The 26,468-nt window shown below is 35.7% G+C and overlaps 2 pseudogenes; one reads left to right on the plus strand and one right to left on the minus strand.

Annotated features, from left to right (window-relative positions):
* The first annotated feature begins 5,408 nt into the window (after window positions 1-5,408).
* LOC106754404 lies at window positions 5,409-9,946 on the plus strand (annotated as a pseudogene).
* A 386-nt stretch (window positions 9,947-10,332) lies between these two features.
* The window catches only part of LOC106754405, a 29,143-nt pseudogene continuing 13,007 nt past the window's right edge, over window positions 10,333-26,468 (minus strand).

Below are 26,468 nucleotides of genomic sequence, written 5' to 3' on the forward strand. Positions count from 1 at the left end.
ACATCACCAATTCACACCCCCCTTTTGGTGTAAAAATGAATCCTACCTGTTTTCCAACAATTGGCACTAGAGCTGGTTTCAATAAGATATTCGAAAATTTACTCGACTATGTTTTTATCTCATTCGACTATAAAACCTGGGGATGGCTTCCTGTTTTCAAAATTTTGGTGAAGGTGCTTCAACAAACAGACCACCTTTGTTTGTTGGTGAAAATTATCCTTTTTGGAAAATCATAATGCAAATCTTTCTTGAATTGCAAGATAAAGGAATTTTAGATGCCACTTTGAATGGTCCATTTGTGCCTATGGAAACTATTGATAAAGAAACTGTTTTAAAACCTTTTACTGAGTGGACTGCTGATGAAAATAGAAAAGCTCAGTATGATGTTAAAGCTAGAAATATAATTGCCTCTACACTGACAATTGATGAATTTTTCAGGATATCTCAATGCAAATCTCCAAAGGAAATGTAGGATGTCTTAGAGGTAACTCATGAAGGCACGGATGAAGTCAAGAGAGCTAGAAAGAACTCCTTAATACAAGAGTATGAATTGTTCAGAATGAAGGCTGGAGAAAACATCTATGATGTGCAGAAACGATTCACTCACATTGTAAATCATGTAATGGCTCTCGGTAAGGTGTTTGATAAGGAAGAGATCAACATCAAGATTTTGAAAAGTTTGAACAGGAATTGGCAACCAAAAGTCACAACAATCTCTGAATCCAAAGATCTTACAACTATGAACATGGCTACCTTGTTTGGCAAGCTACGAGAAATGCATGTTTCTATTGTAATTGTGTTGGTCATATTGTTAGAAACTGTTATTACAAAAATGTTGTTGTTCTTAAAGGATTATATGTGTGGATACCAAAGGAACAAGTAACAAGGATTAACAATCATGGACCCAAAGTAAAATGGGTACCAACAACCAAAACTTAGTTGTTTTGTAGGATACAAAGCTGATGCAGATTGATCTCAAGAATGAATCAATTGTGGAATACATCAAAAATCTTGAGTATCTTCAACTGGTAAAACTGTATCTATCTGCTGCATCATGCTTATATTGATTGGTTGTTGTTGTATGTTTTTTTGTGTTGTATGCTTGATTGTTTGATTGATTGAAATTGTTTTAAAATGTTTTTCAAGAATCTCATTCGTCTTATATTTTAAGACATTCGCCTATGCTCAGTAATTGCTTTAGTAAATTTCTATTTTTAGATTCAATATTTTTTTTTGTTACCATGTCTGAGTCTTTAAAAGGGTCTGATGACTGATACTAAGTCAATATCACACAACTTTACCTAAACCCTTGTCTACTCTAAGGAGGAACTATTCTCTTGAAATGGCTTCATCCTTATCAAAGCAATTCAAAATTATCTCAACTGCTGAAAGAGGGGTTCATCCTACAGGATGGATAAGTGACGATGACGTTCGAGAAAGATTCACTCATGGAACTATAAAGATTGTCACTAAACCAAAGTTCATTGATCTAAATCTATTTGAAAGAGAAGGATTCATGTTTCCGAGTTGGTTGCAATCTCATGATCTTTCATCATTGGTTCAACTGAGGGGCTGGTGGTACCCCGACCTTGTGAGAGTATTTTATCACAACTTGAAACTGGTGGACGGAAAGATTCACTCCAGAGTTAAAGGTGTTGACATTGTGATTGATGATAATACCTGGTTTGATACGATTGGTCTAAGAGCTGAAAATGAGCCCACTCATCTAATTCTATCACAGGAAGATAGTTTACTAAGGAAGAAAGATATCTACAAAGAACGACTAAGATCACCTGATGACCGTTATGCTATAAGGAACTTTGATCATGAAGGACTTAAGATTGAAGAAAGAGTAATGGCTCACATTTTGGCCTCTGTAATTCTTCCGGGAAGGATATCTGATTCAAGGATGACAACTGAAGACATCTTTCTTCTGTACATGCTCAAGAATAATATCCCTACCAATTGGATAAGAGTACTGAAAGACCATATATTTGAAAATGCATTGTACAAATCAATCTACTTGCCGTATGCATTATTCATAAGCAAGATTCTTGAAGAGCAAGGAGTTACCATGAAAGGAGAAAGAAAGTCCAAGTGTGATACAAGAGGGTCTAGCATCATAGGACCTATCACAAGAGGAATGGCCAAAAAGCTTCAAGAAGAGCATTCTCCAAAAGGTCAAGTACTCTTTGCTATCTTTGGATGGAAAATTGGAGATCAAGGAGATACTACAAAGTTGCCAAGACATGGTCAAGGGTAAAATCGGTTTTTGGCTAAGTAAAGAGGGGTGTGCCTATCATAAAAGGGGGTGGTATTAGTGTTTACTTTTCCATAGGCACATAGCATATTCTTCACGTGTTCATAAGGCTTTCTAGAAGCCATACACATTTAGCACATGGTTGATTAGCTGGAATGAGATCCGTAAATTGTGGATCTGAATTCCTTCCATGCAAGATCAAGAGGTTGAGCTATAAACCCTCCTTGGCATAGCTTGTATCACTTACTTTTGGATGATAGTAAAGAATTTCTGCTGAAATGAATAGCAAATTCCTTCTCCAAGAGTCACTTCAAAGCTTGACCTCCATTGCAACTTTCTTCCTCTTGAGGGAGCCGTCTGAGTTGTGAACCATTCCACACAAGCTAGCCTCCATTCCCCTTCCTACTGCATACACTTTCCGTTGCCAGCCACCACCTCATATCCATCAAACTCCATTTCCAGCAACCACTCCAGATCTGTCTCGGCACTACACTATTGCTACTGTTCCATTGGATTGCTTCGGTTGTTTTGTTTCCATCAACCTCTGGACTCACGGATCTACCAGCCTACATCATGCCTTGATGTATCAAGTGGTATTCAGAGCAAGGTTTATACCATAATCGTGAGATAAGTGTTGTTCCTTTTTCATTTCCATACTGTCAACAAAAAATCCTGCATTGTCTTGATTCTGTGTTCATCTATGTTCAAGTCATTTTGCTATGCAATAGGTTCTGTTTTGAGTCTTTCTTGATACTAGCTGTGTTGCTTGAGTCATTTGCATTTTCATTCGGTTAAATCTTTGCTGTTTTGAGTCTTTTTGTTAATTTGAGCATCATTTCCAGTTTGTCTTAGTCATGTCCAGTTAAATTGCTTTTCTGTCATCCAATCTGGTTTTTAAACCAAGTTTTAACTAGTTGTATTGTATTGGATTTGGCTACACCGAGTAAGAGCAATGACCTTTGAGAGGAGCTCAGGTGTTAATTTGTGCCATCCATCTCAGATCTGAACATTTCCATTTCTGGTAATTCTGTCAGCAGTAGTGTTACTGCTACATTGACCAAATCTGTTTCACTTTGCTGTTTGATCCTGGATATATGTTTATATGAATCTGAAACAGTGTACATATGGACTGAGCATGATTTTTACTATGCATTTAAGCTGGTCCTACTGTTGAAAGTCCAGTTGCAAGTATTAGTTGTAGTAAACCGAGTTGCAGAGTTCTTTGTGTGGTCAATTCTGTGTGTTGAGTGGATTGAGCATTAGATCATTGCCAATCATCTATTTGACAATTCTGCCATTTGGAGCAAAATTCTTTAACTGTTTTCAAGTCATTTGTAAGGTCCAAAGTCAGATTTACACTTGTTTCTAAAATTTGGATACTATAGTTGTTGGTTTTGCTTTCATCAGAACTGAACTAGCCAAAATCTATTTTGCATTGATTTTAGTTCATAAACCTGAACAAACAAGTTTGTTTTCACCTACTAAACATGTTTGAACCAATATAAAGTGCATATGGTCAGTTCTGCAAAGTTTGCATATATCAATTCCTCCAAATTTTAGCTAAATCTGATTTATACTTGTTGATACAGAACTGCTATAGTTCAATATTGATAAGCATCAAATTTCAGTTGCAAGTGTAGTCAAACATATTTGGTTTATTCATTCAAATCTGCTAGAAGTTGTTTAAGTTGATCAATTGCTATTCTGTGTAATTTACCTATGTGACTTGTGATTCTGAGTCAAATCCGTAACACTGCAGTGCATCCAGAGTTGTTTCAGTTTTTCTTAAAAAATTGTATTTGATTGATTTTATGAATTGAGGATGTAGTAAGAGTCTTGGTTCCAAAACAATATGATTTGAATATGCACAAGAAATGAAAGCATAGTAAAAGACAGTAGGAACCAATACATCCGAGTTGAATTTTTGATCAGCAGATTTAAACCAAGTTTTCTGCATCAAAAACAGATTCTCAGTGGCATTTTCACAAACAGTTTGGGTCCATTGCATTGAATAGCTAATTCGAAGTCAATTGACATTGTTGGTCTTTTATTGCTTTTCTAATCTACTCTAGAGCCCTTCCTAAGATCATTTTGACGTGCTTCCTTGTTTGCTAGCCGATTAATTGCTTGATTTTGAGTTATTGGCCATTCTGCACACAACCTGTTTGATAAAAGGCATTGTGTTGCTGTCATTGTGGTTGCAAATACTGGCAGTGCTGCAGATTATATCTTTGCTAACCGGTGTTGCTGAATAGGTGGTTTATCATTCAGATGGCTCAGTACAAGTGGAAGCATCAAAGGAAGTTCAATTGGTGAGGAAAAGTGATTAAAGTTGGCTCTTGTAGAATGAAAGCCGTGACCAATTCTGTCCAGAATTGTCCATCCAACAGGCTGCAACAGAGTTCCATTCTGCAGAAATTCAATTCCCTTGTTTAAGCACCTTGCAGCTGAGAGAATTGTGTGTGAATCCAGTAGATTCAAGTTCATTGAGAGCAACCAAAGCTGCATCCATTATTTCCTTAGCCTTTTCTCATTTCCTTTTCAATTTACCAAGTTTCCTTGTAATCTTCATTGGTTTTTCTGGTTTTTTTTTTTTTAAAGTTCCAANTCCAAGCAAGTGAGGTGTTAGAGTTCACAAGTGCTCTTCCCTCATTTGTAACTAGACTCAAAGAAGTCTCATAACCTAAAATTGAGTAGACGGTGAGTGTGTCTTAGATCCAAAGTCTAAGCCTCACCTAGGAGACCTCACCTTAATTGTTTTTCCAATTCTCGACTAGATAGCATATATCTTGTGCGAATAGGAAGCTCTCATAAGGGTCCGAATTTAGAGTCTAGGTTATATTTCTTTGCTTTGTGTCTTCTTTGTTGTCTTTAAGACTTAAGTGGATTTAAGAGTGATTTTGATCTAAGGACTCTAGTAAGTAGCTAGAAGCATATTTGGCAAGGATAAGGCTTGGTACTTAAGCAATCCTAGTGATTCACCTCCCTTACCTGGAATATTGCTTTCAAGTGACAATCTTTAGTCTTTATTTCAAGAATAACATTTAAGTCCACCATAATGTCTAGAAGGCATTCTCCTAGGATTAGTGATAGTGAAAATCAAAAAGAAAATTTTACTCTTCAAACTTTAGTCAATCAACTCAATGAGATGAGAAAGGAAATGAATCAAGAAAGAGTCAATAGAGAGCTTCAAAATGCTGTTATCCAAGATGAATTAAGATTGATAAGGGAAAGTAAGTCTAGGGGAAGTCAGAGTGAAAACTCTCAAGAGGGAGGGATATCTTTGAGTATGGGTGATTATTACCCTCATCAGCCTTCTATTTCTAGGAGGCATAGGAGAAATTCTCATGCACCCCCACCCCCTAAAGAAGTCAATGTTGTGTTGCCTCACTTCCATGGGAAGGACAATGTTGAGGCTTATCTTGATTGGGAAATGAAGGTGGAACAATTATTTGCTTGCCACCAAGTAAGTGAAGAGAGAAAGGTCTCTCTAGCTACCCTAAGCTTTCAAGGGTATGCAATGTATTGGTGGACTGCCTTAGTCCAAGAGAGGCTTAGACATCAAGCCCCTCCCATCCACTATTGGAATGACCTCAAGTCTGCCCTTAGGAGGAGACACATTCCCTCCTACTACAATAGAGAACTCATGGATAAACTCCAAAGGTTACAACAAAGGTTTATGACAGTTGAGGAATATAGACAAAAGATGGAGTTATATATGATGAGGCCAGGCATAGTAGAGGGTCCAAAAATTACTTTAGCTAGATTTTTAAGTGGGCTCAGTTTTGACATAAGAGATAGGGTTGAACTTCTACCTTATAGAGATTTGAATGATCTTGTTCAAATGTGTATAAAGGTAGAACAACAAAACTTGAGAAAATCTTCTTCTAAAAGAATTCAAGTTCAACCTACTTTTGAAAAGAAAGTTTTTAAAGAAAAAGAGCCATTTAAACATCTAGCCAAAATAGAAGAGAGACCCAAGAAAGAGACACCCTCACACACAAGAACAAGTGAAATCAAGTGCTTTAAATGTCTAGGAAGGGGTCATGTAGCTACTCATTGTCCTACAAAAAGAAACATCATTTTGAAAGGCAAGGACATTTATAGTAGTGAAAGTGACACTCCAACTAGTGAACGTGAGAGTGAGGAAGAAGAAAGAGAAGAGGAAATATATGCTGATGATGGACAACTTCTCATGGTGAGAAGGATACTTAGCAACCAACCAAGTCTAGAACACCTATCACAAAGAGAGAACATCTTTCATACAAGATGTAAAATTCAAGAAAATCATTGTTCTCTCATTGTTGATAGTGGTTCTTGTTGCAATTGTTGTAGCACAAGGTTGGTTGAGAAGTTGAAGTTTGATGTTATACCCCATCCAAAACCTTACAAACTTCATTGGCTAAATGAAGATGGGGATATAATAGTCAAGAATCAAGTGAAATTGGCATTTTCCATTGGGAACTTCAAAGATGAAGTTTTATGTGATATAGTTCCCATGGAAGCATGTCATGTGTTATTGGGAAGACCATGGCAATTTGATCATCAAACTATCCATCATGGTCTAACCAATACCATCACTATCCATCAAAAGGACAAGAAGTTTGTGCTTCATCCTTTGACTCCTACCCAAGTGGCTAAGGATCAAGCACAAATGAAGTCTTTAAGAAAGCAAGAACATGACCAAAAGAGAAAGTAAAAAAGAAAGGAGAGTGGTGAGACAAGTGTGCCACCTAAGGTCACTCAACATGAAGTCCTTTTAAACAAAAAGACTTTAATCAATACACTTCAAGTTGAGCAACCTTCATACCTTCTTCTTTGTCAAGGGACACTTACATGCACATCTAGTGATTCAAAGACTTCAACTCTTTCTCCATCCATTCAAAAACTTTTGAAAGAATTTGATGATCTATTTCGAAAAGAAATTCCAAAAGGGCTTCCACCTATAAGAGGAATAGAACATCAAATTGATTTCATTCCAGGGGCAATTCTTCCTAATAGGCCTGCCTATAGGATAAACCCCCAAGAAACTAAAGAGATTGAGACCCAAGTCCAAGAGTTGCTAGATAAAGGCTTAGTTCAAAAGAGTCTAAGTCCATGTGTTGTACCAGTGGTTCTTGTACCAAAGAAGGATGGGAAGTGGCGCATGTGTTGTGATTGTAGGGCTATCAACAACTTCACAATCAAGTATAGACATCCCATTCCTAGGCTTGATGATATGTTGGATGAATTGCATGGAGCACAAATATTTTCAAAGGTAGATTTAAAAAGTGGATAGCACCAAATAAGAATTAAAGAGGGTGATGAATGGAAAACTGCCTTTAAGACCAAGTTTGGATTATATGAATGGCTAGTTATGCCTTTTGGTCTTACAAATGCTCCAAGCACATTNATGAGACTTATGAATCATGTCCTTAGGGATTGCATTGGGAAGTTTGTAGTTGTTTACTTTGATGACATCTTGGTATATAGTCAAAATTTGCAAACTCATGAAAATCATTTGAGAGTTGTTTTAACAATTCCTAGAAAACACAAATTGTTTGCAAACTTTGACAAGTGTACCTTTTGTGTTGATAGTGTCATATTTCTTGGATTTGTGGTCACCAAAAATGGGGTTCATGTGGACCCAGAAAAAATAAAGGCTATACAAGATTGGCCTCCTCCAAAGAATGTAGGAGAAGTAAGGAGCTTCCATGGTTTGGCAAGTTTTTATAAAAGATTTGTTCCTAACTTCTCTAGTCTTGCTTCACCCCTCAATGAGTTGGTGAAAAAGGATGTTACATTCCACTGGGGGAAAAACAACAAAAATCTTTTGAGCTTCTTAAAGAGAAGCTCACACAAGCACCTATTCTAGCTTTGCCAAATTTTGCCAAAACTTTTGAGCTAGAATGTGATGCATCAGGATTTGGTATAGGTGCTGTATTATTACAAGAAGGACACCCAATTGCATATTTTAGTGAAAAACTTCATGGTGCCTCTTGTAATTATCCCACCTATGACAAAAAACTCTATGCACTTGTGAGGGCTCTTCAAACTTGGGAACATTATCTTGTTGCCAAGGAGTTTATCATTCATAGTGATCATGAATCACTAAAATATTTGAAGAGTCAACACAAGTTACAAAAGAGACATGCTAAATGGTTGGAATTCATTGAATAATTCACTTATGTTATTAAATACAAGAAAGGAAAATCCAATGTGGTGGCTGATGCTTTATCAAGAAAAATTAATCTCTTAGCCACATTGGGAGCTCACATTCTTGGCTTTAATAACATCAATGAGTTATATTCCCAAGATCCTAAATTTTCCCATATGTATGAGGAATGTCTTCACAAGTCTCAAGGAGGATTTTATGTGAGAGAGGGGTATCTTTTTAAAGAAGGAAAAATTTGCATCCCTCAAGGATCCCATAGAAAACTCCTTGTCAAAGAGACACATGAGGGTGGTTTAATGGGACATTTTGGGGTAGAAAAGACTCTTGGCATGTTGAAAGAAAAATTCTTTTGGCCTCACATGAGAAGGGATGTTCAAAGGCATTGTTTTAAGTGCATTACTTGTTTGGAATCCAAGTCTAAATCAATGCCCCATGGACTTTATACTCCTTTGCATGTTGCATCAACCGTTTGGGAAGAGATAAGTATGGATTTTGTGTTAGGACTTCCCAAAACTTCTAGGGGTTTTGATTCTGTCTTTGTGGTGGTAGATAGATTTAGCAAAATGGCTCATTTTATACCTTGCCACAAAGTAAAAGATGCAAGCAACATTGCAAAGCTATTCTTTAGAGATGTGGTTAAACTTCATGGTCTACCTAAGGTAATAGTTTCGGATAGAGATACAAAATTTCTTAGTCACTTTTGGAGGACCTTATGGTCTAGATTAGGGACTAAGTTATCTTTTTCTACTACTTGCCATCCTCAAACAGATGGTCAAACTGAAGTAGTCAATAGATCTCTTTCCACTTTACTAAGGGTAGTTCTTAAGGGAAATCACAAGTCTTGGGATGAGTACCTTCCTCATGTTGAGTTTGCCTACAATAGAGTAGTTCATGGAACTACTAAGTTGTCTCCTTTTGAAGTTGTTTATGGCTTTATCCCTTTAACACCCATGGATTTAATACCCCTTCCAAATTCTATTGATTTTGTTCATCAAGATGGGGTATCTAAATCTAAGTTTATCAAAGAATTACATCAAAAGGTTAGAGTACAAATTCAACAACAAAATGAGAAATATGCCAAGAAACATAACAAAGGAAAGAAAGAGTTGATCTTCAATGAAGGTGATCTAGTTTGGGTTCATCTTAGAAAGGAAAGATTTCCTCACCTAAGAAAACCCAAACTCAATCCTAGAGGAGATGGCCCTTTTAGATTTTTAAAGAGGATTAATCCTAATGCTTATCAACTTGATCTTCCTCCTGAATATGGAGTTCATGCTACTTTCAATGTTGCTGATCTTAAACCTTTTGTAGGTTATGCAAGTGAAGATGAAGATCCTTTGGATTTGAGGACAAATCCTTCTCAAGAGGGAGGGGATGATACAAGAGGGTCTAGCATCATAGGACCTATCACAAGAGGAATGGCCAAAAAGCTTCAAGAAGAGCATTCTCTAAAAGGTCAAGTACTCTTTGCTATCTTTGGATGGAAAATTGGAGATCAAGGAGATACTACAAAGTTGCCAAGACATGGTTAAGGGTAAAATGGGTTTTTGGCTAAGTAAAGAGGGGTGTGCCTATCATAAAAGGGGGTGGTATTAGTGTTTACTTTTCCATAGGCACATAGCATATTCTTCACGTGTTCATAAAGCTTTCTAGAAGCCATACACATTTAGCACATGGTTGATTAGCTGGAATGAGATCCGTAAATTGTGGATCTGAATTCCTTCCATGCAAGGCCGAGAGGTTGAGCTATAAAACCTCCTTGGTATAACTTGTATCACTTGCTTTTGGATGATAGTAAAGAATTTCTGCTGAAATGAATAGCAAATTCCTTCTCCAAGAGTCACTTCAAAGCTTGACCTCCATTGAACCTTTCTTCCTCTTGAGGGAGCCGTCTGAGTTGTGAACCATTCCACACAAGCTAGCCTCCATTCCCCTTCCTACTGCATACACTTTCCGCTGCCAGCCACCACCTCATATCCATCAAACTCCATTTCCAGCAACCACTCCAGATCTGTCTCGGCACTACACTATTGTTACTGTTCCATTGGATTGCTTCGGTTGTTTTGTTTCCATCAACCTCTCGACTCACGGATCTACCAGCCTACATCATGCCTTGATGTATCAAGTGTAACTGCACAAACATTATAAATCAGAATACTCTGATTTCATTCGGACTGACTAGAACACTACGAGGATGGTGCTTCAAGGGTGAAGAAAATTTATTATACCTGTATGGGAATACCTCTGTCACACTTGAACATAAAAACTCTATTACCCATCAACTTCAGAATATTGAAAACAAACTTAATCAGCTTGAAGAAAAAGTTGACTTGTTAATTCATAGAGGAATGAAAGATGAGACTAATGAAGGCAACACTATGCACTCTCGTGTATAACAGGGGATAACTGGTTTAGTGGTGTGAATCTGATTTATGTTAGCCATCAGTCTCTTGTCCTGTTGTGTCTAGTGTCATAAGATGTTTTTTTTTTGTGTATGGCTTATAATGCCATATCTTTTGTGTCTTTCTTTTTTTTGTTTTCTTTGTTATGATCCTATTATTGTAATATCCTTTTTCAAGGAAATGAAATCAGTATTTTGAATCAATCAAGTTGTTTTTAATCTGTTTGAATAATATCTGATACACTGATTGATTGATTCAATTGTGATCTGTATAAAGTCAACTATGCTTATTCTGTCATACATTGTTTACATATTGACTTCTGTTATTTCGATTATAATTCTTGCTTAACCAAAATGCTTGATCTAGAAAAGGTTGTTCAAGGGTTTTACAGGAAGGACATTGCTTTGGAAGCTACAAATGGAATTCAACATTTGAGAAGCAATGCATTCGACTAATGATTTAAAGCATTCGATTGCGTATAACAGGGTTAAAAATTCCATATCTGGAATCTGTTTTTATTTCTACTGATTGCTTAAATCATATAAATCTGCTATTATCTCTGCTATTATCTGTTGCAAATATATTAATTGAGATAATATTGTGAGATTATTGAAGTTTGTATCATTGCTTATCTAAATCGTTTGATATCTTATCTTTGATACAACTATGTGCTAAATTGTTGACTAATCTGTGATATTCTGCATTGTGCATCTGATTTGATTTTATAATGCATAATGACAGGGGGAGTATCACTCTTTACACATTTGACATCACATGCATGCATTTCAGGGGGAGTTAACATTGTAATGTGATTAAATTGTGATTGTGAGAGCATCATTGTATTTCATACATTGCATATCTTTCTTATGCATCTCTGTTTTCAAATCTGCACATATATCTAGAGCATTCCTTTTTTGTTAATGCACAAAGGGGGAGAGATACATGAAAGTATGAGAGAAAGTATAAAAGCTTTGTGAAAGGGGGAGACTCTATCTCATACTTCTATTCTGTCTCATACTTCATTTGCCTGATATTATGTTGCTAATGTAGAGTCATTGAACTTTGTGAAAACTTTTGCTATATGCTATTACTCTGTTTTGTATTGAATTGTGCAAACATGGTTGAGTTATTAATCATAGTTGTGCATCATAAAAAAAGGGGGAGATTATTGAGATTGTTGACAACACAAACTCTATATCAATCTAGTTTTTGATGATGACAACACTTTGCTTAATAATAGTACATGTGTTGCTGCATTACATATTCTTATGTTGTACTGATTGATATATCTGCTGAACATGTTTGATGTACTGTGATGTTTGTTCCAATGTTGATTGTTTCATATATATTTGTGGAACATGCTTACATGCTTATGTTCAATGTGAAATGCTTTATCACATATATTTTACTGCACATTTTTTAAAGTGAAAAATCACAAGCACTTTCGTGAACTTATAACTGTGTGACAAAGTTATAGTACAGTCAACTACTTTGATAATGGATTCGACTATGCTAAAACCTTTGTACGAATTTTGAGAATCAGTGCTAAGTGATGTTTTGAGTTGAAAAGAATTTCAAAGTGTTTTTGCATGTGTCATTCGACTTTGTCCAGTGTACATTCGATTGTATCTTTGATCTATTTTGGAATTCTATTATGCTTGTGCACTCCAATGGCTATATTTTTAAAAGTTAGTTAAGCATTGATGACTTGGTCAACTGTATTAAATGTGTGTTGATTTTGGTTGACTGACAGCCACTACGTTGACTGTTTGTTATAATTGTAATAATACAGTCGACTGAATTAGTAGGTTATTCGACTGAGAAACAATCTGACTGACAGAAAACTATAAATTGGTTGAACACGAATTGTTCAAAGACTTTTGATGATCTAACATTTTCATGCTTGTTTTAGATTGAATTCTGTGTTAACAGCTCCAAGAATACTCCAAGAAGACGGTGGTGATCTTTCTTGAGAGAGATTCAAAGGGAGAGAGCTTACACACTCATTGCTTGATCAAATAGTGCACAAAGAAGGTGCTTCTGAGTTGATCTTTGCAGGCTTTGCATCTTGTGAAGAATGCTGCATTTTGTGAAGGCTTGGCATCCTGTGAAGACTGTTGGAATTGGACCTGTTGTGATACAGGGGTTCACGTTGAGGATTGTTCGACGTGATTTCAGATTGCAGAAGAGGGGATTCTTGCTGCAAGTCTGGTTTTGGTTATTGCAGCTATATTTTGGTTTTGGTTTAGAGAGGAGATTTATATTTTTGACGTGAGGTCTTCTATAAATTCCTTGTTGTAAAAACCGCAACCATTATAGTGCATTTGCTTCCTAGGTTGGAAGGACACTGAATGTAGGCATTGTTGGCCGAACCAGTATAAAAATCAGTGTTTGATTTTCTCTATCCCTGCACTCTTTAATTCTAGTCGACTTTATCTTTTACGCAGTCAACTACGCTTTTCAACTGCATATAAATTTTCATTACTTGCATTTTAAGAAAGTTCAAAAAGGTTTATACTTTTAATAAAAGATTGCGAAAAGATTTTGTTTTTGAAACATCACAAATTCACCCCCCCTCCTCTTGGTGTAAAAACGAAGCCTACATGTTTTCCAACACATATTGTGAACCATTTTTGTACTATAAAAAGCATTTTGTTGACTTCAATTTCAAAGGCCACCTTCATATGAATTGAGGCCTGAATGCGGCACATTAAAATTGAAGTGAGCAAATTACAATTTAAAGAACAGATATGTTACGAAATCTAAGAGAAGGACAATGACAAGGACATAAAAAATATGAATCCTAATATGTTTAATACGGAAACAAGAAGCAAGGCATTAAGTGAAATGCAAGCTATATTTATATATGAACCGATGACGGACATTAGATTGTGTAATTATGCTCAATAACTTGAATGAACATCGAATCCCATCCGAATTCGACGTTCAAACATCATTCAGTGAAAAAGTAAAAAATCTCTTTGGATACTGATGATAACTACTTCTGACAAAAACTACATCCAAGATCTATGAAGCTAGGACGTTAACGTGAGATTTTAAGAGAAAAAAAATAATTAAAAATGGAGCGACGTTCAAACACCAGTCAGTGAAAAAGTAAAAAACCTCTTTGGATACTGATAATAAGTATAAGAAATCTCTTTGGATACTGATAATTGATGAAAACTACGTTGAAGATATATGAGGCTAGGACGTTAAAGTGAGAGTTTAAAAGAAAAAATAAAAAATAATAAAAAATGGAGTGACGTTCAAACATCATTAAGTGAAAAAGTAAAATATCTCTTTGGATACTGATAATAATTGTAAAAAATCTATTTGCATACTTATAATTGACGAAAACTACGTCGAAGATCTATGGGACTAGGATGTTAAAGTGAGTGTTTGAAAGAAAAAATAAAAAATAATAAAAAATTGAGCGACCTTTGGCTTCTGGTAAAAGCACACAATTAATGGTCCCAACCACTCCAATGCCCTTCAATTCGATGCCCGTCACTTCGTGCCCTCGAAAACTTTGACGTTCTATTACAAATACAACAATCGTCAATGATTTTCGACGATTATTCTTTGATTGAAAGAATAATGAAATATAAAGGGAGTAACCAAATAAATAGGTTAATAGATTTGGATTTCATTTGAAGTTGTACCTTTTGAAAAGCTATCCTACATAACTTGGGTAATCAAATTCATGTTAACTTTTTTCCTTCCGTTTTCCTTCAATTCCTTTATTAAACAAGGACATTTCTTTGTTAGCCATGAAGGCATGATGGAAGACGAAAGGAAAATGTTAACACTTATGAATTTCAAGTAGACCCTTTGAAAACCTATCCCACATAACTTCCGCCACCAAATTCATGTTAACTTTTTCCATTGGTTTTCCTTCAATTCCTCCTCTAAACGAAGTCATTTCTTTGTTATCATGAAGGCATGGCGGAAAATTAGAGGAAAATGTTAACAATTATGAATTTCAAAAACATTCTCCATTATTTTACTTGTTTTTTTTTTTCTTTTTAACTTCCTGTATTTGGTTATAATGTATTCCATCATCTTTGGTAATCCTCCAAGATATAGGACGTCGATGATCTAAAAAAAAATACGTCAATCTCCAGGAATTTGCATCAATGCACTCAATACTCGACATCAACTATAAAAATTTAAAAATTTTTGAAGTTGTTTCCACCATAGAAATAAGATAGCTCTGAATTTTGATGGTAGAAAACAACTCCAACACAATTTAAAAAACGAAGCATACATTGTTAAAATATGAAGTTGAACAACATTTTTATATAATTATTTATAGATGAACAATGACGTACATCGTGTAATTATGCTTAGTAAATCGACCATCTTTTAGGAACATCGAAGCCCAGCCGAATTTGACGTTCAAACATCATTCAGTGAAAACGTTAATAAATCTCATTTGTTTCAGATAAGAACAAATTGACCCATAACGTCCAAAGCCTACGGTGTTTGACGTTATATTGGATGGTTAAAAAGTAAATATAAAAGAAGAATAAAAAATGCACGACCTTTGGCTTCTAGTTGAAGAAGACATCACATGGACTCAATATGCGACGTCAACTGTATAAATTTAATTTGTCTTGGAGTAGTTTCCACCATAGAAGACAAACCCAAGACAATTTAAAAAATGATTCATACATTGTAGAATGATGAAGTCGAACAACTTTTTTATATAATTATTTTAGATCCTAAAATTGTTTCAACATTAAACATATTGCAAACCATATTTCTTTTTCCTAAGCACTTCCCTTTTAGTAAGATATGATAACCATTTCTATAATATAAATAAAAACATTTTGTTAACTTGAAGTTGAAAAGGCTCATTCATATGAAATGACATCAATGAACCACTTTTAGGTTCGAGATATCAAATTGCAATATGCAGAACAAAAATGCTTAAAAATCTTAGGAAAAGAAAATGCAAAGAAAATAAAAAAAAAATGAATCCTAATATGTTCAATATGGAAAAAGGAGGCAAGGGATTATGTGAAATGCAAGCTATATTTATAGATGAACCGATGACGTACATCATGTAATAATGCTCAGTAACTGACTGCCACCATGTCGTATGAACGTCCAAGCCCTACCGACTTCGACGTTCAAACATCAGTCGTAGAAAAAGTAATATATGTCGTTTGATTAATAACAAATTGACATCCTGCCCCCCAGAAATTATGTACTTTTCAATTGCCAGGTGAGATTTGGAGGGATCGAAGTTAAAAAGTTTGATGTGGCCCTCTATATTTATATAACTCCACTTTCAATTTGGCTTAGTAACTCGACCATCTTGTAAGAACGTCGAAGCCCAGCCAAAATTGACATTCAAACATCATTCAGCGAAAAAGTTAAAAAATCTCGTTTGTTTCAGATAAGAACAAATTGACCCATAACGTCCAAACCCTAAGGCGTTTGACGTTATATTGGATGGTTAAAAAGTAAAAATAAAAAAAGAATAAAAAACGCACGACCTTCGACTTCTAGTTGAAGAAGGCATCAAAGTCACTCGATATGCGACGTAAATTGTATAAATTTAATTTGTCTTGGAGTAGTTTCCACCATAGGAAATCAAATAGCTCTGAAATCTAATGGTAGAATACAAACCCAAGACAATTTAAAAAATGATTCATACATTGTAGAATGATGAAGTTGAACAACTTTTTTATATAATTATTTTAGATCCTAAAATTGTTTCAACATTAAACATATTGTGAACCATATTTCTTTTTCCTAAACACTTCCCTTTCAGTAAGATATGTTAACCATTTCTATAATATAAATAAAAACATTTTGTTAACTTGAAGTTGAAAAGGCTCCTTCATATGGAGTGACGATCAATGAACAACTTTTAGGTTCGAGTTATCAAATTGCGATATGAAGAACAAAAATGCTTAAAAATCTTAGGAAAAGAAAATGCAAAGAAAATAAAAGAAAAATGAATCCTAATATGTTCAATATGGAAACAGGAGGCAAGGGATTATGTGAAATGCAAGCTATATTTATAGATGAACCGATGACGTACATCGTGTAATAATGCTCAGTAACTGACTGCCACTATGTCGTATGAATGTCGAAGCCCTGCCGACTTCGACGTTCAAACATCAGTCATAGAAAAATTAATATATGTCGTTTGATTAATAACAAATTGACATCCCGCCCCCTAAAAATTATGTACTTTTCAATTACAAGGTAAGATTTGGAGGGATCGAAGTTAAAAAGTTTGATGTGCCCCTCTATATTTATATAACTCCACTTTCAATTAGGCTTAGTAACTCGACCATCTTGTAAGAACGTCGAAGACCAACCGAAATTGACATTCAAACATCATTCAGTGAAAAAGTTAAAATATCTCGTTTGTTTCAGATAAGAACAAATTGACCCATAACGTCCAAACCCTAAGGCGTTTGACTTTATATTGGATGGTTAAAAAGTAAAAATAAAAAAAAGAATAAAAAACGGACGACCTTCAACTTCTAGTTGAAGAAGGCATCAAAATCACTCGATATGCGACGTAAACTGTATAAATTTAATTTGTCTTGGAGTTGTTTAGGAAATGAAATAGCTCTGAAATCTAATGGTAGAAGAAAACTCCAAGACAATTTAAAAAACGATTCATACGTTGTAGAATGATGAACTTGAACAACTTTTTTATATAATTATTTTAGATCTTAAAATTGTTTCAGCATTAAAGATTATGTGAACCATATTTCTTTTTCCTATTAGTAACTAACTGCCACTAGGTCGTCTGAACGTCGAAGCCCTACTGAGTTCGACGTTCAAACATCAATCATAGAAAATGTAATATATGTCGTTTGATTAATAACAAATTGACATCCCCCCCCAAAAAAAAATTGTGTACTTTTCAATTACCGAGGTGAGATTTGGAGGGATCGAAGTTAAAAAGTTTGATGTGCCCCTCTATATTTATATAATTCCACTTTCAATTATGCTTAGTAACTCGGCCATCTTGTAGGAACGTCGAAGACCAGCCAAATTTGATGTTCAAACATCATTTAATGAAAAAGTTAATAAATCTCGTGTGTTTCAGATAAGAACAAATTGACCCATAACGTCCAAAACCTATGGCGTTTAACGTTATATTGATGGTTAAAAAGTAAAAATAAAAGAAGAATAAAAAATGCACGACCTTTGACTTCTAGTTGAAGAAGACATCAAAAACACTTAATATGCGATGTCAACTATATAAATTTATTTTGTCTTGGAGTTGCTTAGGAAATCAAATAGCTCTGAAATCTAATGGTGTAGACAACTCCAAGACAATTTCAAAAATGATTGATATGTTGTAGATTGATGAAGTTGAACAACTTTTTTATATAATTATTTTAGATCTTAAAATTGTTTCAACATTAAACATATTGTGACCAATATTTCTTTTTCCTAAGCACTTCCTTTTTAGTAAGATATGTTAAGCTTTTGTGTTCTATAAATAAAAACATTTTGTTAACTTGAACTTGAAAGGGCTCCTTCATATGAAATGATGATGAATGAACCACTTTCAAGTGAAAGTTATCAAATTGTAATATGAAGAACAAAAATGCTTAAAAATCTTAGGAAAAGAAAATGCAAAGAAAATAAAAAAACATGAATCCTAATATGTTCAATATGGAAACAGGAGGCAAGGGATTATGTGAAATGCAAGCTATATTTATTGATGAAGCGATGACGTACATCATATAATAATGCTTAGTAACTGACTACCACCATGTCGTATGAACATCGAAGCCCTGCCGACTTTGACGTTCAAACATCAATCATAGAAAAATTAATATGTGTCTTTTGATTAATAACAAATTGACATCCCGCCCCCGAGAAATTGTGTACTTTTCAATTATCGAGGTGATATTTGAAGGGATCGAAGTTAAAAAGTTTGATGTTCCCCTCTATATTTATATAATTCCACTTTCAATTATGGTTAGTAACTCGACCATCCTATAGGAACGTCGAAGCCCAGCCGAATTTGATGTTCAAACATCATTCAATGAAAAACTTAATAAATCTCGTTTGCTTTAGATAAGAACAAATTGACCCATAAAGTCCAAAGCCTACGATGTTTGACGTTATATTGGATGGTTAAAAAGTAAAAATAAAAGAAGAATAAAAAATGCACGACCTTTGGCTTCTAGTTGAAGAAGACATCAAAAGCACTCAATAGGCGACGTCTACTGTATAAATTTAATTTGTCTTGGAGTTGCGTAGGAAATTTGTTGAGATTGTTGATAAGGGATGATGGAGGACCACCCAAGCTTCATATAGGACCTCTAACAAGAGCCATGTCAAAGAAAATACAAGAAGAAGAGGGAGCTCTCACTACTTTACTCTTATGGACTTTACTTATATAGGACTTCTTTTATTTAACGCAAAACAAAAACTACTTAGAAAACAAAAAATTTAATGCAAAAAAAAAAACATAAACTAATCAAAGAAAAATCAGAGTCTCCCCCAATAGACCACACTTAAACTATAGAGTTTCCTCAGTGTGTCATAATCATCAAATCAGAAATCAGAACAGTCTACAGATCATGGACAAGTGCAATAAAAGCGGGAAAGGGGGGAGAAGGGAAAACGAAACTCCCTTGATCATGGTGGCAGTTGCCAATTTTGGACTCTCAGGGAGAGGTCTTCCACCATTGGATTTAGCAAGGAAGTCTTGAGGAGGAACTGCTTCAGTCTCCAAATTTGATCAAGCAGGGAGATGTCCTCCAAAGCTGGATCTAAGAAGCAGTGCTTGTTGATAAGTGGGTTCAACTGGTGCCTATTAATGTGGAAGCTCTTGTGTGTGCTTGCAACTTTGTTTTCCACTGTGGGTGCTTGTTGGTCAAATTCATATGTATCTCCTGCAATAGGGTTAGTGCAATGTGGCTCCAAAGAAATGACATGCAGGGGTATAACACCCAAGCCCAGTGTAACAGGCTGACCCACAGATATATTCTCAGAACATGAATCACTTTGAAATGTAGAAACAATATCAACCACAGACTCAGATTCATGTTCAGTGCATGGAGAACAAACATTCATATCTGATAGCAAAAAGTTGTTCTCGTCATGCAAATAGTAGAACTCAAAATCATGCTCATCCACAATAGAATCATCAACATACCCATCATCAGCATGATTATCAACAACATAATCTATCTCAGGTATGTTTACCTCCACTTCCTGGGATATGGTTAAAGTGGTGGAAGGTGAAACTAGTCTACCCATATCAAAAGTGGTGCTCATATCTGCCTGTTCCTCAAACTTTTCATCAGATTCACAGTGAGTATCACCAATCATAAAGTTGGAAGCTGGTTGTATCACAGAATTGATCTCAACACAAATAGAGCAAGAACCAACTTCACAACTACATTTAAAATTTTCAGAAAACTTTGAAAGATCAAAATTTAATTTCAAGTCTAAAGCATCTTCAGTTTTCACAGTTTCTATATCAAAATCATCACTAACATGTGAATCTGCAGCAGAATCAAGAATATTTGAATTCATAAACAGCTCAGGCAAAGCAAGTGGAATTTCAAGTTTAGAGAAAACCTGTGCTGATTCATGATTCATCTCACAATAACAGCAAAATGAGCAACTGCATCCTCAAGTGCAAGAGGGGAGGCATAAGAGGGTGGGGAAGTAGATGGCGTAGTAGTAAGCTCGTGGCTCTGCTCCCCATCTCCTATGTGGATGACACTGACATCATCAAGAATTGGAACAGTCTGCAATGGTGATCCCTCTAAAAATTGAGACTGTTCCTCAATGCACTACGCGGCCTTCTGCCTCCACAACTCGTTCAATGTAGGCTCAAAAGAAGTAGGAGATTTGGCAGGTGCCTTTTGCTGTTTTTGTTGCCTCTGATTTTTCTGTTGTGGCTGCTTGTTATTGTAGATGTTGGTAGCATAAGCTTGAGGCTCATCATGAGAAACAGGGTGCTCCAAAGAAGGACAGGCATCCGTATAGTGATCACTGGAAGGACATATAGCACACAACCGTGCAACAGATGCAGATGGAGTGCTGGTCTCTGGTTGGATGCCAATTGTTTCACCAAACTCACAAGAGAATCAAGCTTGCTTTCCAATTTCCCACCAGCAGTTGATGAAGAATGGGCAGGCTCATGAAACTGCAGTTGTTGTGGTTCCTGAACAGGTAGAGAAGGCATACAAGAATTCAGAAATGGTTGATATTGCTGTGGAGCATCATACCATCCCAAGCTAGGGTCATTCTATCCAAGATCGTTGTTGTAACCATACTAAGCAGGGAAGAATTTCTCCAAGAACATATGCTGAAGATCTTCCCAAGAAGTGATGGATCCCGGAGGAAGACGATACAACCAATCCCTTGCTACTTCTTGTAATGAATGCGGAAATGCCCTTAAAAACATGTGATCATCAAGGACATGAGGAGGTTTCTTTGAAGAGAAAATGGTGTGGAACTCCTCCAAATGTCTGTGTGGGCATTCACCTGCAAAACCATGAAACTTAGGCAGCAAATGTATCAGTCCAGAGGTGAGAACGCAATGAACATCATCCTCATGAAGTGAAACTGGCTCCGAAAGAGCACTCTCATGAGTGGGAGGATTAGTCATATTGTTCTCAGCACAGAAATCAGCAGAGTATATATCACAATCATCAGAGTAACATCCAGAAGGAGAATCATAAACATAGGCACTGACAGAATAAGCATTACTCACATAACCAAAATAGGTAGACATGTAGAGGGGGGGGGGGAGAAGAATGCAATGACAATATGCAACTAAAGCTATCTAAATGCAACACATGATGACACACACAAAACAGAACATTACACTCACAACACAAGACAAGACAACACACACTAACACAACAAAGACCTAAAACTGAACCGTTGGTCCCCGGCAACGGCGCCAAAATTTGATGGGTGTCGCAGCCCATACAAATTTAATTGCATATAAGAATGCAGTATAACTAGGAAGTGACTCCTAGGTCGTCTCTCAAGGACCAAACTGCGGTTCAGGAATTAGGTCTAACACGTAGTGGGGGGGGGGTTTGAAAGTGTTGGTGAATGCAATTAGACTAAATTAAAAATAAAAATTAAACTTATCCGAACATCATTGAAAGCATTAAAGAGAGTGAAAATGCTAAACCTAACACTGTAATAAACAAACATCTAGCACAATTAAAATTAGTAAAATGCAAAACTAAATTAAAAGACGAAAAATAACTCAACCTACTATGTAAAATAATTTAAAGCTAAATAAATAAACAACATAATTGAAAACCCCAAAAGTATTCCATCACCGTGTGCTTCTCCACACGTCCACGTCTCAGCTTGGAATGATAAAAATTGTACCCCTGGATGTAACCCATGAAGACCGAGAAGAAGAGAAAAAAAGTGGATTGGATTCAAGCACAAGACTTGGCCCCTTTATCCATGCTGTCACCGTGAATATTCCAAACAAAACAAAGAGTGAAAGTGTAATTGCATGCTTCCCATATGTGACAGCACAAGCACAAACAAGCCATGAATCGGCTATCCAAATCAGCCCATCCCTCTTGCCAAATAGAATACTTGATGTGACTACTAAAAATGCATGAAAAAGAACCAAAGTTCATCTCCCCATCTCTGAAAAACGTTCCAGACCCTAAAACTCCTAAAGTAAAATATGTCAGCTCTTCTATTCATTCATCCATTCACCTTGAATAATAAAATATATGTGCAACACAAACATAAACACCTCTCGGTAGCATTCCAAAAGCCAAGAAAAATAATTGCCGAGTAAGTGGTGGCTACTTATCCCATCATCACCAGGCCGTCACACGTTGGAAGAAAAAAATGAAATTCTAAACATTCAATCACAAGTAACAAATGAAAAATTGATTTCTTTGAAGCTCTAAAAAAAAGAACTTGAACAATATGGCTTCCATGAGTCCACCGTAATCACACATGCCATCCTCCCAAAATTCCCCAAAGTAAAATTCTCCAAATGAAATCACGTGTGCCTCCTTCTTCCGTCACATCACTTTAATTGCAATAGCTAAATGGCTTGGAGCTCTCTAAAATGTTCAAATAAAAGGTGTCGGCTGGAAGCACCTGGCTGTAAGCATTTCCCACTCTACCCAAAATCTAGCACCGTCTGTGAACCCCTCCTCTCATCACCATCAAACCGTCCCATCATCTAGCATCCTACCTAATCTCTTTTCATTCCAACAATAAGAAAAAGAAAGGCTAAAGAAATGCTAGCTATTTTTTTTTTTTTGTAACAGTACCGAAATGACCACAAAGAAAGAAAATAGATTGTGCTTCACAAAATTCTATTAAGAGGTGTCACCATGTTACTTGCCAAAAGAAAGAATAATCAATTCCTCTTCTCTTGCTTTTCCAATAAAAGAAACCAAACCAAAATCAAAGAAATGCAACGTGATATATATATATATATATATATATATATATATATATATATATATATATATATTAAATCTGCTGCAGCATTGCACATAAATGAAGAGGAAAAGAAATTTCTTTCTTTCATTCAGCCAATACCATTTACCGAGAACATTGCTTCCAAGAAAAAAAACAACTCTGTCCCACGTTTTTAGCCGAGAATCCCAGGTCCCATAAGTGACGCTTGGCTCATATGCATATAAGGCGATGACCTACAAAAATTAGGGTGGGGTCCACCCAAAAACCCTAGGGTAGGACATGTGTCCCACAAAGTTTTAGGCTTTTACAAATTTTCCAAAATGGCCCAATGTGCACAAGCTTGTCTAAAAAAAAACTAAACTTCTAAATTACAATTTTTTTGATTAATTCTAAACTACTAAATTAAAATATAACTAATTCTAAATTTTCCATGTGGAGAGTCTTTAATTTATTTGCCTCCTTCCTAATGCTCCAAAATATGTCTCCAATATTTTCCTGCAATTAAAAATGCAAATAATTAGCTTAGAATATTCAAATTAATTAAAATTAGAATTTCTGGTCAAATAAGCACAATTAGCAGAAATGGGAAAATACCGGACATTTAAGCACAATTCTCTGATTAAATTCGGTACAATAAGCTAAGTGAAGTCAATAAAATATCGACTCATCACAACACCTTTTCCATGTTTCCCACGTGGACTACCACTCTTGCAACACATGCTCCATATCTTCCACGCGAAACATTCCATTCACACTTCACTTAGATTTCAGCACATTTTCAATTTGTACATTTAGTAGCTTCCACCATATGGATTACAACTCATCCACACCTATAAAAATGAGCTTGCATCATTGTAGAAAGTAACATGAGTTTAGAAATGAAATGCTGCTGAATGTACAACCATTCTCTCAAGTTCAACCTTGTGCTGTTTTAGCATTGTTTCCTCTAGCTCCTTTCCCCGATGGAAAGCTTCCTGAGTTAGAACTTCACACCATACCACATCCAAAACACTATCACACATTTCATCAAACACGTAGCATGCACCAGACACCTGCATCCATTGATCCATTCTGCTTCCACTTTTGAAGCTTGAAGCCGCTCCATTCTTGAAGGTGGAGACCGCTTCTATCAAGGGATGCACTGGTTTAGCTAAACCTTAATCTCACAGTGTTCTGGTTTTTTATGATGACAACACATTACTAATAACACATGTTTTGATATGTGTTACATGTTCAATTCTTATTGTGTATGATTCATTTAAAGAACATGTTTGTGTTGATTCTCATATATGTATGCATATTCACTGATTTTATACTTGATCCATCACTTGTGATTGCATTACATATTTTTCAGAAAAGAGAAACCACATGCACTTTGTTGAACTTTTATTGTGTGGCAAAACTGCAACTTTTAAGTCGATTAAAACTCATGACTTTGCACAGATTTTCAAAAATAGTGTTGTGAGTTATTTTGCATTGAAAAGATTTTCAAAACTTTTTTGAAGTGTTACAGTCGACTGCATGCGTAGGGAACTCTGTTAATGCTGTGATCTATAACAACTATATTTCAATTGTTTCTTAAAGCATTAAATGCAAGTCAACTAAATTAAATGCGTAATCAATTTTGGTTGTTATGACTGCTGCTAATTGATTTAACTGTTACATCTGTCTGGTGACAGTCGACTACATTAGTGGCACAGTAGATTATAGGAGCGTCTGATTTGTAGAAAACTATAAATAGACGTGATTTTGTTAATCACAGAGACTTTGGATATTCTAACACTTTCATTTTGATATTTTAGATTGTGATCTCTATGTAAAGGGCTCCAAGAACTCATCAAGAAGATGGAGGAGATCTTTCTTTGAAGAGTTTCTTAAGGAGGAAGAGAATTGCGCTTACTGTTTGATCAAATTCTGCACTGTTGGTCTTCATCATATTGATCAAGACTTTTATCAATCTTTGGAAGATTGTTGCTATCCTGTTGGGATTACAAGAAGAGAACTCGTGGAGTTCTGGACACTTTGAGGATTGTTCAAAGTGGGTTGAAGATTGCAGAAGTGGGGATATCTTGTTGCAAATCTTTGTGTTGCTGCCTATACTTTTAGTTAGAGGGTTAAAGAGATTGTCTATACTTTTGACGTGGAGGTCTCTATAGAAATCTCGTTGTAAAATCCTTGACTAATATAGTGCATTGGCTTCCTGGTTGAGGAAGGACACTGGATGTAGGCATTGAGGTTGAACCAGTATAAAAACTCTGTGTTTGCTTTCTCTTTCCCTGAACTCTTTACTTTCAGTTGACTTTACATTTTGCATAGTCAACTTTATATTTCCGCTGCACTTAAACTTCTTATTCCTTGCGATTCAAGAAATTTTTTAAAGCTTTATACTTTGTGAAAAAGATTTTAAAAAGACTCTGATTTTTGAACCTCACCAATTCACCCCTCCTCTTTGTATTGAAACTAAGCCATCTTGTTTCCAACAATTGGCACCAGAGTTGGTTTTCATAAGATATTTGAAAAACTAGTCGACTTCTATTTTCTTTGAATCGACTATATTCCTGGAAATGGCTTCTAGTTTTCAAACCTTTGGCGAAGGTGCATCCACAAACAGACCACCACTGTTTGCGGGTGAAAATTTTCCTTTTAGGAAAATACGAATGCAAATCTTTCTTGAATATGTGGATAGAGGAATTTGGGATGCGACATTAAATGGCTCTTTTGACCCAACTCATGTTTTAAATGGAAAAATTGTTTTGAAAGATTTTTCTGAGTGGTTGATGGGTGTCGTGGCCCATACAAATTTGATTGCATATGAGAAATGTAGTATAGACTAGGAAGTGACTCGTAGGTCATCTCTCAAGGACCAATTTTGCGGTTCAAGAATCGAGTCTAACACGGAAAAGGGAGGGGGGTTGAAAAGGTTTTGCAAAAACCAAAGAACTCAATAAAGACACATGTGCAAACAAACTAATTTAAACTAGCATGGTAATTAAACTAACACTATTAAAAGCCTTAGACAACATTTAAACATCAAACACTATTACAATCTGATTAACAAACACAGCTAAATGAAAATTAACAAAGGAATTTAAAAGTCCAATTAGCCAAAGAAAAACACATGGCTCTGAGTCACCATGCACCCAAGTCAAACTTCAATTTCACCTTCTATAAGCCACAAAATGTGTTGACTTCTTCTCCCATGTGCACCATTTTTCAAGAA

This window comes from Vigna radiata, unplaced genomic scaffold (assembly GCF_000741045.1).
Source record: "Vigna radiata var. radiata cultivar VC1973A unplaced genomic scaffold, Vradiata_ver6 scaffold_108, whole genome shotgun sequence".
NCBI classification, from domain to species: domain Eukaryota; kingdom Viridiplantae; phylum Streptophyta; class Magnoliopsida; order Fabales; family Fabaceae; genus Vigna; species Vigna radiata.